At 45.4% G+C, this 17,610-nt stretch overlaps 1 pseudogene; it reads right to left on the bottom strand.

Annotated features, from left to right (window-relative positions):
• Positions 1-12,549: 12,549 nt before the first annotated feature.
• LOC120843981 lies at positions 12,550-15,157 on the bottom strand (annotated as a pseudogene).
• Between the last annotated feature and the right edge of the window lie 2,453 nt (positions 15,158-17,610).

Below are 17,610 nucleotides of genomic sequence, written 5' to 3'. Positions count from 1 at the left end.
CTGGTCGCTGTTTGAATGAAAGGTTGCTGAAACATAAAAGGGCGGTAAAGCATAAGGCGCAGCTCTTGGAAATAGCTCAACATGTTGTAGACTGTAATGACTGTCAGCCAAAAAAAGGGGAGGGAGGGGACCCAGGCTTTGCATATTGAGAAAGAAAATGGTAGGAGAGTTGTGAGGGACACCATGCGTATTTTGGCACGAGGCAACTGCGTAAGCACACCGTCTTTGGCATTTGATAGTGAACTAAAGCGCTTTCTGTGTCTCTAAAGTTTTTTTGTTTTGTTTTTTGCAGGGGGGGGAGGGGGGGGGGGGCAGCGTTAGCAGGGTTGGTGTTTGAGATGCCTGTTATCATGTGTGACTGGCCTTCCCTGGATTCAGGTCGTCTGGGCCTGTTTTGGTTTGGTGTGAACAAGCAAGAAACATGTGTTTTTCGATTTTTTTTTGTGGTAGTGGGCGCAAGGGGGGGGGGGGGGGGAGGGGGGTTGACGTTAGCAGGGTTTGTGTTTGAGATGCCCGCTATCATGTGTGGCTGGTCTTATCTGAGTTGAAGTCGTCAGGGTCAGTTTTTGGTTTGGTGTGAAAATAAGGGAGGCAGCATGTGTCATTCGGGTCAGTCTGAGCATTCGGTGACCGAGGGGTGCAATGTCCATCGCTGTTTCGGCTTTGGAGATGAGGGTCGTGGTGTATATAAGAGTGGTTGTGTTCAAATAAACTAGGGGGGGGGGGGAAGCTGTGTTTAAGACTTGTTGTTTTGTCCGTTTTTTTCCCCCTGTGTCTCCTGTTATGATGGAAGTTCTTCACCAGCTCGCCTGTGGTTTTGCCCTTTCTTCATTTTCAATATGCCGAAAACGTTGTACAGTTATAAAACTGCTGGACAACATTGCATCCTGTTCTTGAAAATTTCCGGAGAGGGCCTGAAAGCCCTTGGAAACCCTCGAATTTTCGTCTTCAAAATCTCTATAAACCTTATGTTCGCACCGACCTGCGGGGGTGGCCTGATGTTTGTACAGGTTTTAAATGTGTCTTTGCGGTAAGATACACCAGCCATAGCATCCTCTATACTCACAAAGCCTGGCAGCTCGACGACGAAGCCATAGAGTGCCCGGTCGCAGATTTGGAGCGCGAGGATCGAGTAGCGCAGCGCATCAAAGAGCCATTTCTCGGTCACCTGGACGTCAGCGCACAGCTTTTGCAGCGGCAAGGACCCCAAACACACTTGTTCGCTCGGGAGAAGTGTGTTTCTGGTGCCCACCGCAGCGGGGCACCAGTCACGTGGCTCTCCTCTCATCCGTTGTCAGCTGCTCCACCTTTTCCGTTTCGGCGGCCGCGCCTCGTTGCAATCTACCAGGATTTGTCAGTATATAGGAGGTTATGCACCAACTCGTGTTCACGAACGAACCGGAGCGTTTCTAGTGACACACCGGCAGCGCCGCGCATGCGCGATGGGCTGTGGGCAAGAAGCGCACCGTCCCGCATCAGGAAACCATTGGAATGTGATGTTGGCGTCCATGTCAGTCCCCGTGTTCTTTTTCATGCTGCAATTGTTGATTCTACGTCTTGCTAGCAATGTCTTACTATTTTAGGGGTCTAAGCAAAATTAAAAAGGCTCGTACCACACTTCAATACCGCGCGTAGATAATGTGACGTGCGGTTGTTCATTCCGCGTATAAACGCTGTAGAATGGACCCTAAAGCCTGATTCACACGATGAGACTGTGCTCGCTATTTTCAGTCGCGACGTCTCTCGGGCTGAAAAAAGCGTGGACGGCAGCTGCGATGCTTGGCGTGGCTACCGTAAATCGCAAGAAGAATCGGGCCAAGTGAATCAGGCGTGACAGGTCAGTGACGGCCACTAGTAACAATAATCAACATGTCCCTGTATCTACTGTTTACACCGAGACTACTTTCCCCAAACAAACTTAAAACTTAAAAGCCTTGAGGCCTGCGCTTACTTCTTATCGCAATGGGCTTTTTCCGGAGTTTTCATGTTGCGAGCGGAGCAGCAGCAGACCGCAGTCCGCCATTTCAAATGGTGTGGTGCGTGGCTTGGGGGGGGGGGGGGGGGGGGGGGGGGAGACTGCGTGAAGCAGCAGGGGTCTGGCGTTTCGAAGTTTTTTGAGGTGCCCCAACGCTGCCCCCTTTGTCGACTCCAGCAGCGACATCAAGCGTTGTAGCGGTTTAGGTTTCTTCAGGTATCCTTCTACTAGCATGCACCCGACGACGCGGCAGCCGTGGATTCGGGCGATCCGGCGAACCAATATGGGGACGGCTCGTAAAGGCAGCCTTCAAAGCGCTCCGGCTTTTGCAGTTGCCACTTCAAGGAGAAAGTTCGTGTGTTTGTTTCTTCATTTTTTATCGGTGCGTTAATTCAAGTCAGCAGATTGATTATAGCTATCGTGTTGCCTATGTGCCACGCAGAGCGAGCGCCTCGGAGTTCGCGTTTCTATGAGGGAGCGTTCGCCTGGGGCATGGTTTTGGTTTTGCTTGCTAAAGTGACAATCTCGCGTTGCTACGCAAACCGCCTACCTGCTTTCTGATTGTTGTGAATATTGGAATCGCCCACGGTTACCAGATAATCATGAAGCATTGAGGTAAAGCTGCTATGATGCACAGTTTGTTGCTATGTGCACACCAGGGAAGACAAATGGGAGCAACTGTTTCTGTATCGAATAAACAAATTAGTTTGCAACATTGTCTACAGGCGCGAGACTCAAAACCAACAAATGTTAACAATTAATTTTTTTTTCTTTTTGTATTTACCGTGACGCACAGCTGTAGCCTGAAGTGAGATGACATAGAGGCCGATGCTTGCTCTGAAATGGGCAGCTGCGCGTAGAAATACCAAGTATTGATCAAATATGTATTTTTTTGGTGGAGAATTCGACCCTGAACGCGTACGCCGTTGACCCTTGCAAGTTTGTTGGTCCCATTTTTCACTGGAATGGAGCTGCGCTTTGAAGCTTCATAAGCTGAAATCCACCACAAAAATACACGTTTGATGAAAATCTGAGATTGGTATGCGCAGGCGCCGAGTTTCTCGGCCGATTTTAGAGTGAGCCTTGACATCTATGAGGGTACTTCTTGGCAATGAAAATTTGCGAGCAGGTTACAAATAGCTCGCTATTCGAAAAACTTGCCTTAACTGTAACTTGGTTTCGAACATTTCCTAAATTTACTGCCGATGCTGGATGAAACATTCAACCTAGTTTAAGGTAGCCCTCTGTACTTTCTCATTGATCGAAGAGAGCTTCAATCATGCCATCGTTCACGGCGGGCGCCACAGCGAAATCCGTCGTCCATTAATTCAATAAAACGTACAAACGGAGAAAGTCGTCTTTAATCAAAGCATTCCTTACATATAGATTTACTCGTTATTCGCGCTGGATAGAGAGAAAAAAATAATAACGAACGGCGAATGCTTTTATAGATTTTGTTCAGACAGCCAACATAGCTTGTAGCTGGCAGAACCGGAAGCAAGGTGGACCACCAAAATCGTTTCTCCTGCTTGCGGATAGATGGCGCCCGACATTTGCGGAAAATCCATTACCGGGTCAACGTTTCGTCTAAGGGCCGCTGTCGTTTCAACGTGCGGATGACAGTTTGAAGCAGACCAGTTTGAAAGAGCAGACGACAGTTTGAACAATCAGATGGCAGTTCGAACGTGAAGACGCACTGAACGTGGTTCGCGGGTGGTTGGGACTACTTAACAGATTTTTCTAGTTCATGTTGGAACAACAAATAAATCTAACGACCACAAGTCTCCGTAAATTCAACCCAAAATGCTTCCCGCACAAGCAATCGTGGTCCGATGGCGTCTGGGTTTCCCTTATCACGGTACCTATCCACTTTCTCGGAAGAACCGGGCAGACAGAAAACACTTGAAAATAGATATTCACCCCGTTAACGGAGAAGGCAGGTTTTAGTCTCTTTTCTTCCAGAACAGCACAGGAATGCCCGTCCCGCATAGCGACTTCCGTCCACACCCAGACCGGAAGTGCGCCTGAAGTGCCAAGGCCGTGGCGTGACTTAACAGAATTGAGTCGGTGCCAACGTTGGTGCATAGCCTCCTTGTGTACAGACGTTTAACACACGCGTCAGATTACAGCCGCCTGAAACGGGTGTTGACGAGCGATCCACAAAGGCCAATGCTGGAATGGACATAACAAAATCTAAGATGGCAATAACTTGACCTGCTATGGTAAAAATGAAGTGAAGTTAACGGAATAACAGGAGACAAAACCTGAAGGTCGGTTATGGCGGCGCCCATGCACAGCTGCTGCAAAGCGTCTATAGACCTTTTCTGTTTACCTCGTCCCGAGCAACGTGCTTCACACATACAGCATGGGCGACAAAAAAAACAACAAACAAGATATTAAAACCCGGATTGAGTAAAATAATACAGAAAAGGCAAAAGAAGAAGAATTGACAGTCGCGATAAAATCGTGAACACCTTCTAGTTACGTGGCGAGGGAAAAACGATATTTTCCCTTTCACCGGGAGTTCCACAATTGATGATGTCGACGACTGCACGGAAAATGCCTGTGGACCGCAGAAACAAATCAATTGGCTGAAACATTTCTTTTTTTTTTCAGTGATAGCAACTACAGACCCGCTTCAAAAAGTCTGACAAAAGTGGAAAAAAAAACTATATCTGGTTGGGTACATTGGGCAACGGACGCCATCTTGAAGGATGCTCCCGGTTTATTATTGTCGCCTCAGTACGAGTTTCGTGGTGTGGTGAGTCGGTCGTGGGTGGAACACAACTGCCGTTTCTTTATCACGTGCTAGAAAATTAATGGTACCACTCAGAACAAGAGACTGAGTGGTACCATTAATTTTTTAGAACTGAGAGGGGATTAGTGCCTCGAACGCTCTTTATGTGTTTCGGTGATACGCTCGCAGCCACCTTGTTGTGAAAGATAAGTGAGTGTTCGTGGCTACACAAGTTGAAAGGCTTGCGGCTGTATCATTTTGTTATTCTAGAGTCCATTCCCCATCAGTCTCCAGCTTATGTAACATGAAGTGCACAGTTGTCGGCGATCCGGTGACCACGGGACCATCGACTGCTTGTCGCTGCCTTCGCAAGTCCTCTGAATGCTGAACTCGCTATAGATCGTTGCCATTTAATAGGATGAGGGAAAGGAAGGCCGAGGAGAAAAAAGCAGGCAGAACGCTGGAGGAGAGAGGGGGAAACCTCCTCCTCTCTTTAGCGTCCCGTCTGCTTCCTCCTCCCTGGCCTTAATTTCCCTCGCCCTACCTTTTTGAGTTGCAACGGACTATTAGCCCCGAGAGCGAACAGAAGCGTCGCTGCGGTCGCCGCGCCCTGATTGGGTGAGGTGTGCCGGACGTTAAGGGGATGACTCCGCTCGGCGATCTCGCATCGGCTCGCTTCCCAGCACCGGTTTCCTGGTTTGGCGTTGTGTGCCGCAAGCTCTTCGAGGAGCTGGACTTCGTTTACCCGGTGTACAAGACGTTGAGTTAGGCCGAAATTGACGTGCCTCCGTACATTTTATACGCCTGCTTGTCCCTTTTACCTTTAAAATTGGTTTACGAATCCTGAAAGCTATCGGCGGAGGCTATTCCGCCGATGAACCTCCCCGCCCGTCCGCACGACACAAGGCAATTTTGCGAGGGATCGGTGAAGCGGTGGCGCAAGTGTTTCAGACGCTGGAATTCTGTTCCTTGCATGTTCATGATTTAGGACGATAGTACATCCCGCCTTCAAGGCATTTGAAGTGGCATTTATATCATGGGCCTTTGGGTGGTCGGTAAATTAGCTCGCGACCCCGACTTTGCGCTGCCACTCTGCATGCGCTGGTTCGCAGATGTTTTAAAGGCCCTGTGTCTGATTATCTTTGAAGTGCTCGTAGAACATGGTTATTTTACGTAAATGTAGCTTCTTCGTGAATTAATTATATAGTTTATACACGTGTGCAGGCATATTTCTTAGAAGGTGCACAATTACTGGCAATTAGTTTGTATGGTAGCAGCAAAAACGGCCGAATTGCCCCCAGTTCCTGTATGATATGTACTGAACTGCCCAAAATATGCACAGCAGTAGTGCCGTAATTTGGAACGTTTATACTTTTTCCTGACATTTTTATTCCAGCTTTGGGTATTCGGAAAATACACCGTTTAGTCTGGATTGTCATTTCCAATTAAAAGAGACACTGCTGCAGGTCTCCAAAAGCTTCCTCAGCCTGCAAACTCCCTACAGCTGAACTATCTGACAACAGAGGAAAGCAGGAGTAAAACCAAGCATTCGAACGTCTGTCCAGTGGTAGATGCAGCACTAGTAGCAGAAAATGTGGAACCTGTGAAGGGCTACAGTCTGCGTAAGAAAAGCTTCTGGTGCTTCAGCTTCAGGACAATTCGATTTAAGTAAAATCTCAATTTTAGGGCTCAAGGGTCTAATAACGAGCTAGACACCTTCGCTTACGTTTGTTGTACATTACTTGAGGGTTGATATAAACAAGTCCACAGATACCACCCGTCTAGTCCGTTGAAATACTACCCGAATCTAGCAAAGGTCAAATGCGAGCAATGTATATAATAAATGTTCCTTGTTTTTTTTTTTCTTTTTACTTTGCCACTGCACTTGGGCTGTCTTACTTGTGATTCTCTCCCCATGGCCCAGACTGTATTTAGCATGTTGCTCGAGCAACATGCAGCTTTTCTGCTTCGGCAATCTTGTTTAAAAACAGAGATACAAAAAAAAAAAAAAATAGTATACGTAACCTGCCAATTCATTCAGACCATCAGCAGGATTTATTATGCGAGATGTAAATCTATAGTGATGCTCCTGCAATTGTGGCCATATTTCTTTATCCTCATATACCAGCTGCGATTCATGCGTCGCCTGCCCTGTTAACCATGCTTAAAATGTTAGTTGAAGTTTCGCCTGGTAGCTACAGGCCATGCCTCAATAAAGGCATGAATAAAAATTTACACTTCCTACGAAAAACACGCCGAAAAAAAATTGAATACAAACGAGCGCGCCGACAGCTAGCGTTGTCACAGCCTCCACAGGGCGAGCGGGGCAAGTCGGGGAAAAATCCTCTCCTCGCCGTGACGTCACTACGGTTTGCCGTAAGGGGGCGCCACGCGAACTTCTTGGGGCTAATAGACCTCTTTTCGCCTACTCTCATCCCCAGTCACCTGGGAGGCATATCCGGTAGGGGTGACGAAAAATAATAAAACTTTTCAACCTGCAAACTGTAAAAAAAAAAAAAATAAAATAAATAGAGGGGCGACAAAACGAGAATGAGTTACAGTTACGTTTACATCCTAAATGTATTCTTTATGCGTGGCGACGGCAAAACAATGTCTTCGCCCATAATGGAAGTGACGATATTTCAAGATGGTGGCGCCCCTTGTGAAAAAGGTCTACAGCATTTTGCAAACGGCACGCGAGGTAGGTCAGCTTTATGTCTAGAAGTGGCTTTGTGAAAGCATTGTCCCTTTCCGTTTGCCTGGATGGCGCTAGCACTTCATCTGCGCAATGTGGTTGTGTAAAAGCCAGATTTGATTATATAGCAATTCTCATTGGGCTGCTTTTCTGACACAGGTTCTCACATCTGCACACACACGAATGAAGTACCTACCTTACAATGTTTTGCAAGAAGTTAATATTATTTTTATTGTTCAGTAAGCCGCATACACGACCGAATAATTTTACCATGCCTTGTCGAATTTCGTTGCTAAAACGATCAATCGTTGGAAAACAATTGTTAGCCGGATTAACTACAAAAAATATTGTGATAACGTCACTTTGAATTGTGCTTATCAGCCTGAATGCGGTAATTTATCATCTGTTGAAATATTCTAGGCAAACACGTGAGTCCGTAGTTTTATCTATCTTCCGCCTCTGTGAATAAAGCCTTCACACAAATAAAGTCGTTTTCAAAACCGATAGCCGCACACTTGAATAGCAATAGGAACTCTATCTGTAGTATCAGGCTCACTTCCAAATCTCCGAGTCTAACGGGCCATCGCCACGTCGAAGAGACAGTCGCCACCCCGATTGTGACTGACTTTCAGTCTAGACATTACGGCAGAAGAAGAAAAAATCCAGTTTGTTCACTAATTCAAGAAACCAAACAACTCTCTATCCGACTTTTGCACAGCAAAAGGCGAACGTATTGTGATTAGTATTGCAACATTGAAACGCGCGCAGACTGCAGCTTCAGCGACGCGGTATCCTTCAAGATGGCGTCGGGGGCTAGTTGCCTTTCTGTGCGACAGATGGCGCTCATTTATCGAAAGGGCCCATACACCTTTCACCCCTCAGCTGAGACTGCGGTGGGAGAGGTACACGTGCCCGCCGGGCCTATCAGCCAAGACCCTCTCGTCACCCGACGCGGCTTTCTGCGCGTGGGCATGGGCGGGGGCGTGATCACGTGGCGAAAGAGAGCCGTATGACTGGTCCAACGAGGACGTAGCTTCCATCGCAGTCTCATTTAGGGGTGAACGGAGTTCGGAACGGTGTTCACTTCATTAGAGAGATTTAGTAGATCGTTCCGATGACTCCGATAACGACACCCGATACGACGCCGCAGCCTCGGAGGTATCGGAACGGTCTACCAAAACTCCCTATTCATGTCTTACTCCCGTTAACGTTAGGACGTTGGTTCGTCTGCAAATAGCAACTTCGTGTCGACAAGAAAAACAATGCGTATTAACAAGTATTATTTAAAACTGACGTGATACGCTCTCAGCTATACGCCGCTACGCATCCACGCGCTTAGGGAAAAGCATCCTTTCAGAGCAAGAGGGCGCGCTCGCGCACATCGACTATTTAAAAGAAAAGGTACTTGATGAATATCTAAGGGCCCATAAACGAATATTGCCATTAGAATACCACGCAGTCTACACTAGCATATAAACGTAATCATAATATATGTATAGGCACGCGATGAAAATGAAGCAGTGGCTTGTTTGTCGCAATTTGCTAGGGCGAATCAAATCGGTAAACTTTGGAATCCAATGCAAAACTAAAGAGATATGCTCAAGCCACGTAGGTTCATTCGAGAGTGCAACCTTTGTTTTCGCACGGGGACTGCAAACCTTTATCAGAACGCGTGATTATAAGTTTTGATACATACCGATAGATCCCCCTCCCCGAAAATTGGGGGTTTGATCAACTCGGGATTAGTGCTGGACTTGAATAAGAAAGAACCCAAGGTTCGCGGAAAGAAAACGCGTATCTACCATTTTATTTTGTTTTCGCCCAAAACAAATTCCCACTGAGCTGTCAGCGAGGTCGCTTCTTGATTCCGATCCATACATTTTTACAACTTGTCTTGCATCAGTTTTTTTCGGTACATGGACCTTCTCCAAGTCTTCGGGCCATGGGCATGTTCCTTGAAATTTGGGGGATCTCATGTCTGTGTCTTAGCTTCTTTGACATTACTCCCCCTCCCCGCCTCCCTCCCCTCCATAAATTTTTGTTCAATAGCAAAAATTGATACAGAAAACACCGAAACTGTGAAGAAAAATAAACCCAGAAAGACTAAACCCAGAAAAGAAAAGAAAAATACGAATTCAAAGAAACATAGTTCCGAAAACACGAAACCCTACATGATTGGTAGCAGATCGCATAGCCGCTGGTTCTGGCTGCGACTAGGAGAAGTGAACTTTGCTTTTGTTTCTAATTGGTGTTTTCTGCCATTGCCAATGCGTCGACAGAAAAATCTAGTGCGACTTTCCTGGGTTATATCAAAATAAGCTTTATTTGTCGTATAAGTATGGTGGGAGCTGAGGTAAAAAGCTGTTCAAGCGTCTTAACGGCTATTCAGCCCCATTACAGAAACACAGCAGTTACAAAGATTACATATAACAAGAAATTATACACGGAAAATGTGGCAAAAGTGGAAGAACTTTTGGGCGCTGATCGACATCTGAGTGTCAGAATGATTGCGGAAAAGTTGAATGTACAGAAATACAGCCTGCATTGTCAGACGATGTGCAGCTGAAGAAAGTGTGTCCAATTGGTCAAATGAGCCGCGTCACGCGTCACTACGCGTAAGGGAGTTGCTGGCCAAGCACAACGTGGCAACGCTGCCTCAGCCTTCCTACTGTACAGACCGGGCCCCGGCCGACTTCTTTGAATGAATCAACGCCCTAAAGGACGCCTTTACGGGACGGTGTAGAGTTGAAACGGCTTCGACGCAGTGTCTGAACGAAATTCCGGTGGCAGACTTCCAGGGGGACTCGATGCATAGAACATGCGTGGAAGAAGCGCTGGCAATCGTATGTTGACGGAGAAGGATGTTATTTTGAGGAATTTAGCTCATTATATGTATATCTGCAATTTTTTTTTTGTTTTATTATTAATGTAGACCCGATGGTTTTTGGACAGACCCTGTATATCGCTCCCGCGAGTGCCTCACCAAGTTTCCTTCGGCACTTCGGTGTCATTCTGTCAACAAACGCTTGCATCAAAATATGCTGTTTGATAGGACTATCCGTTTCTCTTAGAGAGTTCGCACTTTTGTTTTCCGGTGGTGGATGTCCTGGCCACACAATTTTCACTAAAGGGCACCTTCTTTAAGAATCATAATTATAGATTCCGATCTTGCCTATTTGGCTGATGCTGCAGCAAGTCGAATGTCCAGAGGTCACTTTGATCATCTCGCAATGTGAAGCCTTATGCGGGTTGCGTTTGGTAATTCGTACTTGGCACAACAAAATCCGCATACAGCTTGTCCTTCACAATTGTTGAGCAGATCGAAGTTCACCCATGTATTTGAACGGGGTCTCACCATGGTAGTGGAAAGTTCAAACAGTGCCAAGCAAACGCCGCTCCCGAGTTCCGAGAACTTGGCGCGTTGCGCTCGACGGTTAGAAAAGCTAAAGCAATTTACCGGTCGATTGGATTAAATATTTTTTGGATTTACCCTTTGGATCGGGTTTCCTCTGCAGACAGTTGCCAGGTGAGTAGCGAGGAATTCGCTAAATTAACAGAAGTTCGCATTAACGCTTTAATCATTAATATAGTATGATACTATACACCACCATTATTTGCAAAAAAAAAAACTCTTGCCGTATTTGACTTTTGTCGCTATCTTTCGCACTATTTCTGGATTGTTCTTGCTCAGTCAACTGTTTCAATGCTTGCAAAACTTTCGAAAAAAAAAATTCACAATTTGTTTTTTTTTTTTTTTTTTTTGCTGTCAAAATTTTTGGACAGTTTCCATTCCTAATACCATCACATCCGGAAAGGAATATAATTATACTCTTCAATGCGTATTTTTAATATTTCGTCTTTCTCTATTTACTTGTGTTTTTATTTTATCGAATAGCTTCATTTCTAAGAACGTATATAGGTAGAAAAGCCGGCAGGATCATAGTTCTGATGATTACGAAATATAAATAGGGGAGACACGTCTTCTTTTTTTTTTCTGTTTCATGCGACGTGGAAACATGTTACTGGTTCGAGGACACCTTCGTACTTGAAAAAGAATACGTCTCTTTAAGGAGGAGGATACATTATTGAATGAGCGTTCCTTCGTCATTGCATCCAAGGATCACAGGTTTCATTAAATGTCAAAGCGATGATCCCGTTTATTATTGGACACATTAGCAGCACAGGTCATCAGTTACCATGAAAAAAATGGAAGGTGTACCGGACAAAATAAAATTACTTATTATTAGTTCCTCTCTCTCTAATGGAAATGAAAGGCCTGATGTCCTTCTAGTGACTAAAGAAACTATTTCCTTGATCAAAAATGCCTACTGACCAACTAGGCAACGTTCGATGAAACGGCTTCGGTGAAGCGGCGTTCGACGAAATGGCGTGTGATGAAACTGCTTTAATGAAACGGTATTCGATAAAACGGCGTTCTATGAAATGTCCGGACCCAAATATGACCCTTGCAAACGTAGCCAGTGTTGTAGGTGTTACCGAAAAAAAGTAACAAAATATGCTACTCGTTACTTACAAATAAGAGGAATGCACAACCGACCTACGTTAAATGAAAATAAAAGGAACGCGTTACCGTCACCGTTACCCACAAAAAGCAACAACCGCTACTTTTGCGTTACCTTTTATTTTCGAGCTAAAACGATTCTTGTTTCGATGTTAGAGGTGCGCATAAGCACCATGGCTACAAAAGAGTATGTCCATGCAGAACATGCACACATGATTACTTTTTCTGGACATGATTACTTTTTCTTTTTTATGGTTCCACCTTGATAGTAACAAGCAAAAGCGCGGAAGTATATATGAGGCTTACTTATGATATGTCGACATGAAACTTAACAGCAGAACCGGCCTCCCGCATTTGCACACAAATGCCACCCGATTTTGAAAATGTGATTACGATTTATTCACAACCTAAGAATGTTTTAACAACACTTCATATTTCCTTGGAGCAGACAATACGCCTCCTAATTCAACCCTTTCTGCCCTAGAAAACGTTAGAGAGCACTTAACCCAACACTTAGAACTAAACATGAAAGTAATTATGCGCGGAGACTTTAATTTAGCTAATATTCACTGGCCCAACGATTTAGCTGGCACAGTGGACGGCGCGCACTATCATGAATTTTAGACATTGCCTTTACTTTTGACCTGAGTCGAGTTGTCGATGAATTTACGTATGTACAAAGTAAATCTGCATCAATATTGGATCTTTTTTAAGTGGGAATGTTGGGAATAATTACGACTGTGAAGTTGTTGATCATATCTCCCAGACTCCCACCACAACGCCGTGATCCTCCCGTTATCTAATGTAAGTGTTCCATCTAATATCAAGAAATGCAGCGTTCGAGATTTCCCACATGCGAATGACGTCTCTGTTCTTGACGTGTTTGAACTTGAGTTTGATAGGTTCTATGGAATCTCTTCGAGCGATTGTTGCGATATAAATTTTCTGTTGTTACGTTTCAAGAACGTTGTTCGGTACTGCATTTCAAATTGTGTTCCTAGTAAAACTAAAAAAAAGTTAACCTTTAAATCCTTGGATATGACGTGATTCGATACTGAAGCGTTAAATCAAACGGGCGAGGAGGGCTTTTCGAACGGCTGGTTCCCTTCAGATCAGGAGCAAAATATCAATGTTAGCCGCTAAATTGAAAGAGAAAATGTATTCAGACAAGTACAAGTACTTCAATGTTATTCTGAGTAATTTTATAAAATCTTCGCCGGAAAAGTTTTAGAGACACATGTCACCTTCATCTCTTGCCCCTAACACGTTTCAGTAAAAACCTCTCCATACACTGATTGTGCAATTATTTCTAAAGCATTTAATGACCACTTTAAATCAGTCTTTACTAGTTATGATGGACGAGTGAACCGTTATGAAATGCATGAACATCTGCCAAGCATTCCAGACTTAGTCATATGTGAGAGTGGTATTTTTAACATGTTGCTGAACATAAATAAAAAGAAGTCTATAGGGCCTGATTTTTGCACAATGCATTTTTGCGCCCAAGAGGAGCGTGACGAAGGGAGACAAGTCTAATTTCGGCAGGGATCTCTGTGAGTTAGGTAGTAATAAACACCGCTGAGCAAAGACAACGAATCGTCTGGTGGTCGTGGATCACCTACGGCGGACAACAGAAGTCACAAGCCACAAGTTTCGAAGCGTACTACTGCGCGGGACACATATATAGTTCATAAAGCCGCTCAATTGACGGTTTTACCCTTTTGGCTCTCACGATCGACATTCCATTTTACGGTGCTCTAAAAGAAGTTCTGCGATTTACGCGTACCAAAGCTAACCTCTTGTGGATTCCGGCCAGGAAACACTCAGCTAGAGGTCCGCAGTAGCACAAACCAGCCACCTGGGCATACTGAACCTTCTTGATGAGAACGTAGAGCGTCGGAACCAGATACCCGCTGCGAATGTAGTTGTCACCTTGCAGGACATCAGGGGCGCATCAGACAGGTTTCATGACCTTTAATGAAAAGTCAAACATTGTACCAAGGAAGTCACAACTACCTAAATTAGACGTACCCCGCAATACTCCTTGAAGTTAGGCTTTTGAGGTGGCAGCAGCCTAGGAATTCCTAGCTTGCTGAAGAGGACGTCTAGGTGGGTTCTCTTTTCTAGAAACGTGTTGATAGAGTTTATGGGCTCAAAGGTAGAGTTCCACCTTGTAACATTTGGCCGAGGTACGTAGATTCCGCAGTAGGCCTTGATCAGATCAGCTGCTTGTGTGGTCTGTCCCTGCTTGTTCCAGGGCTTTTGACACTAGGTGAACCCACATTGCTTAATTTTGGAGCATTTCTGATCAACAGCCTCTGCACGAGCCTCGTCAACGGTAGCGATGAGGTTCAAAGGGTGTGCAAAGCACTTCTGTTATAGTGGCAGGCGGTGCCTACCTTCTTCGACGCTATAAATAAGCGAAAATAAATACACAGACTCACAATTATCTTCGTTTTCATCGTTGGCTTCCTCCTCACCGTAGATCCTGCGCAAGCGCGGCGCAGTATATAGGTGTGTAGAAAGTAATACAATTAAAAAAAAGAAGTATGTCAGACAGACTCGCCGAAAAGCTTTCACAAAATTTGACCAGCTGTCGGTGATAACCTTTGTAATCTTGCCTAGTAGGTCGAATTCGCTGAATACTTCATCTAGCGTTGTGGCCAGCTTTTTAAACGTCTCACTCCCGTGCGTACGGCGGCAAGCCAAGGCTGCGACTTATCTTTCTAAAGTTGTCGGGACCACCCACAGCACTGTACTCCAAGGTAACACCTGGAAAGTTATTTGCAATAGAACTATTAAATAACATCGTTATCAAGGTTAGCCACACTAGAAATGATATTCGTCTTATTTCATAAAGAAGTATTTGTGCTCGGGCAACCGATATTTAAAAAAATATGTCTTCGTAGATTGTAGCAAAACAAATCGCACGTGACTTTATTTTTCTTCTTCAACACTATAACCACACTAAAGTTTTAAAAACAACTAACCTTTGGGAGGCAAACGCAGTACATATCAACATACTATTATGTCTTTGAGTAAAGTAGCAGAACTGTAGATAGGCCAACCGTCGCTCGTATGGTTGCATGTAGATGCTGATTGAGCTAAGAAGAAATGTAACTGAAAGCGGGTGCAGCAGTCTGCGGTGACGACCACAAACTGGAGCTTTTGAAATGTCGAGCGCAAATTCTCTTTGAGTGCAACGAAGTGTGCCTTAAAGCGTGTCATGAGCACTTGAACACGACCGAGAAAGGTTGAACAGCAGTGATGACAAAACCTTCAACAAGTCCGTCAAGCTGCACCTGAGGCACGGACTGGTGAAGGTTGAAGTCAATCTTAGTTTGCTTTCTGGGTGTGTGGAACCGCCTCCAGGGCTTTCGTACACTTGAGTGATTCTCCGCTTTAAAAAAAAAAAAAAAGTATCAAACGCATCTATGTTTTGCTTGTGTAGCTTCTGCGCAAAAAGAGCCGATTACTGATTAAAAAGATGACGGAAGTCTAACTGACATGAAGTAATACCCCGCGAAAGCTGCTTTGATAACTGAAGACCCATATATGCGGAAAACGGAATTAAATTAGAAATCTAAAGAGCCATAAAAGTAAATCGGGCTTAGCTTGACATGCTTCTTCATGTTGGAGCTTGAGCACCGGGCGCAACTTAAGCGTTTTAGTCTTGGATGACAAAGAAGGCACTTAAATACAAAATTGTCATCTTTATCTTCTGTCAGCTGAAAATATTTGTTCAGTGCTGGCCATGGCGACGAGGCCGTACTCATCGTAGCCCATTCTACACGTCACAACTGGTTTCGAATGGTTTTCGTGGGGTTGTTTTCGTCTTCAGCTCTGACAACTAGTGCGCGACCTTGAAGATCGGCGCCCAGCACTTTTCAGAAGATATCACTGGGAAGCGCCTTCTTCGGCGCTGTATCAATGGATGAGTGCTAACGGATGTACCCTTCATAACGGGCAGTAGTTTGCGCCACCTAGCCTAACAATGAAGAACCATAAATATGGTTTATTTCCTTCGCCAATGTGCTTACCCTCTGCAATTACGTAACTATCACACATGGGGGTATGGGAAATCAGCAGGATTCCCCCCCCCCCCCCCCCGCCTCTGTTTCCTCTGTTTCGCCGGTCTCCAGCTGTGCCAGTTAGTTGTGGGTCATTCAACTCTCCCTAGATAATTTCCACCAGACTTCCAATCTCCTATTTTTGTTAAAATGCAATTACCATCCATTCTTTCATTATCGTCTGCAAACACCAGCTCTCTGGCCAATTCGTCGCCCCCTCCGGGAAGGTGAGAGCAAGCCCTGTGCACCTGAAAACCACATGTGCTATTGTCTCGTCTTCCCCTTGGCATACGGCACACCGCGTATCCATTTCCTAAATACTTTATGTCCTATATGTCCTAGTCCTCAATACTCTTTTTCTAGCCTCGAAAAACAACGAGCTCCACCGTGAATTAGCATACCAACGCTTCTTCCTTATTTTCTGTTTTCGTCCCCTGTACATAGTTAAAGGGATTGTCCGGTAGAAACCGGAAGTACTTAAGTTCTTGCGCTCGTTACGTCGGGAGAGCTTCATGTAGACAAACGTCTTTTTTTTTACATATGATCTCCCGTTATCAATTAAACCTCTCATGAGCCTATGTACGAAACTGCACCCCGAATTTCGCCAGTGTCAATAGCTTACATCCGTAAGTGCTGCGTGACGTCACAAAACGCAAAGGTTTGTCGAATGGTCGGGATAACAAGCGTTGGTCGATGGATGTCTTGTATTTCGTTTCGATTTATGTAGTCTCCTAGGCTGTACCCTACTTAAATACAGTTCTTTTAATGCAGTTCCCAAGCATGTGCAAAAAAAGTCACGCCTTTTAGCAGGAAATTACTCGCCGGCAGCCATAAGCTTCGAGCAAACGTATACCGTTTCGAGCAAACACAACTGCGACGGCCACCGATCGAACTAGAGGCGCTTGCAAAGCAGGATGCAGATTTCGCCTCTGAAGTGGCACCGAAGTGCACGAAGCAGCATCTGGTACACATGTCAGCGGATCGGGTGATGAGGCTCCGGGTCGTTCCCTCAGAGGCGATGTCCGCGGGTCGAAGACAAACGGTGGATCGTTCAAATGCATGTCGTCACTTGACTTGGACGAGCTTGGTGAATGGTAGTCACGCTCCATTTTCGCACGCGGGTCAAGCAGAATCGGGCTGCACGCGTGCTAAATGCAACTTCTGGTATCGTTTCCAGATGGCCTAGCTGTTGGTTTCGGTTTCGCTGCATATTAAAATTGATTGATCCGATTTGGGCGAGGAGAGGATGGACGCAGTTTAATATCGTTGGTACAGCATCACACCTCACCTCAGCCTACGAGCCCTCTGTCCGCTTAGAGCTCAGCTCGTAGCTCTCTTCTGTGAGATGATTGCTGCATAAGCGGGATCTCGATCTTGAAGGGAACCTAGTCCCTACGCACGGCGACAATCCACTTCGCTCGACACTGCACGCCTTGCGGAAAAGTGTCGAACGTCATGTCTTTGCTCGCACGTGCTACCCGGTGGTTGTGGCACCCAACCGCCCAACAAAAATCTCACCGAACTACGAAACAAGTCGAGCACAACAACAACAACGAGACACGCTGAGGCAGACAAAAATGCTCGCTTTGTGTTTTGTGACGTCAGAGCTAC

This window comes from Ixodes scapularis, unplaced genomic scaffold, assembly GCF_016920785.2.
Source record: "Ixodes scapularis isolate PalLabHiFi unplaced genomic scaffold, ASM1692078v2 PGA_scaffold8__174_contigs__length_109621045, whole genome shotgun sequence".
Classification (NCBI taxonomy): domain Eukaryota; kingdom Metazoa; phylum Arthropoda; class Arachnida; order Ixodida; family Ixodidae; genus Ixodes; species Ixodes scapularis.
This window is presented reverse-complemented; position numbering and strand designations above follow the sequence as displayed.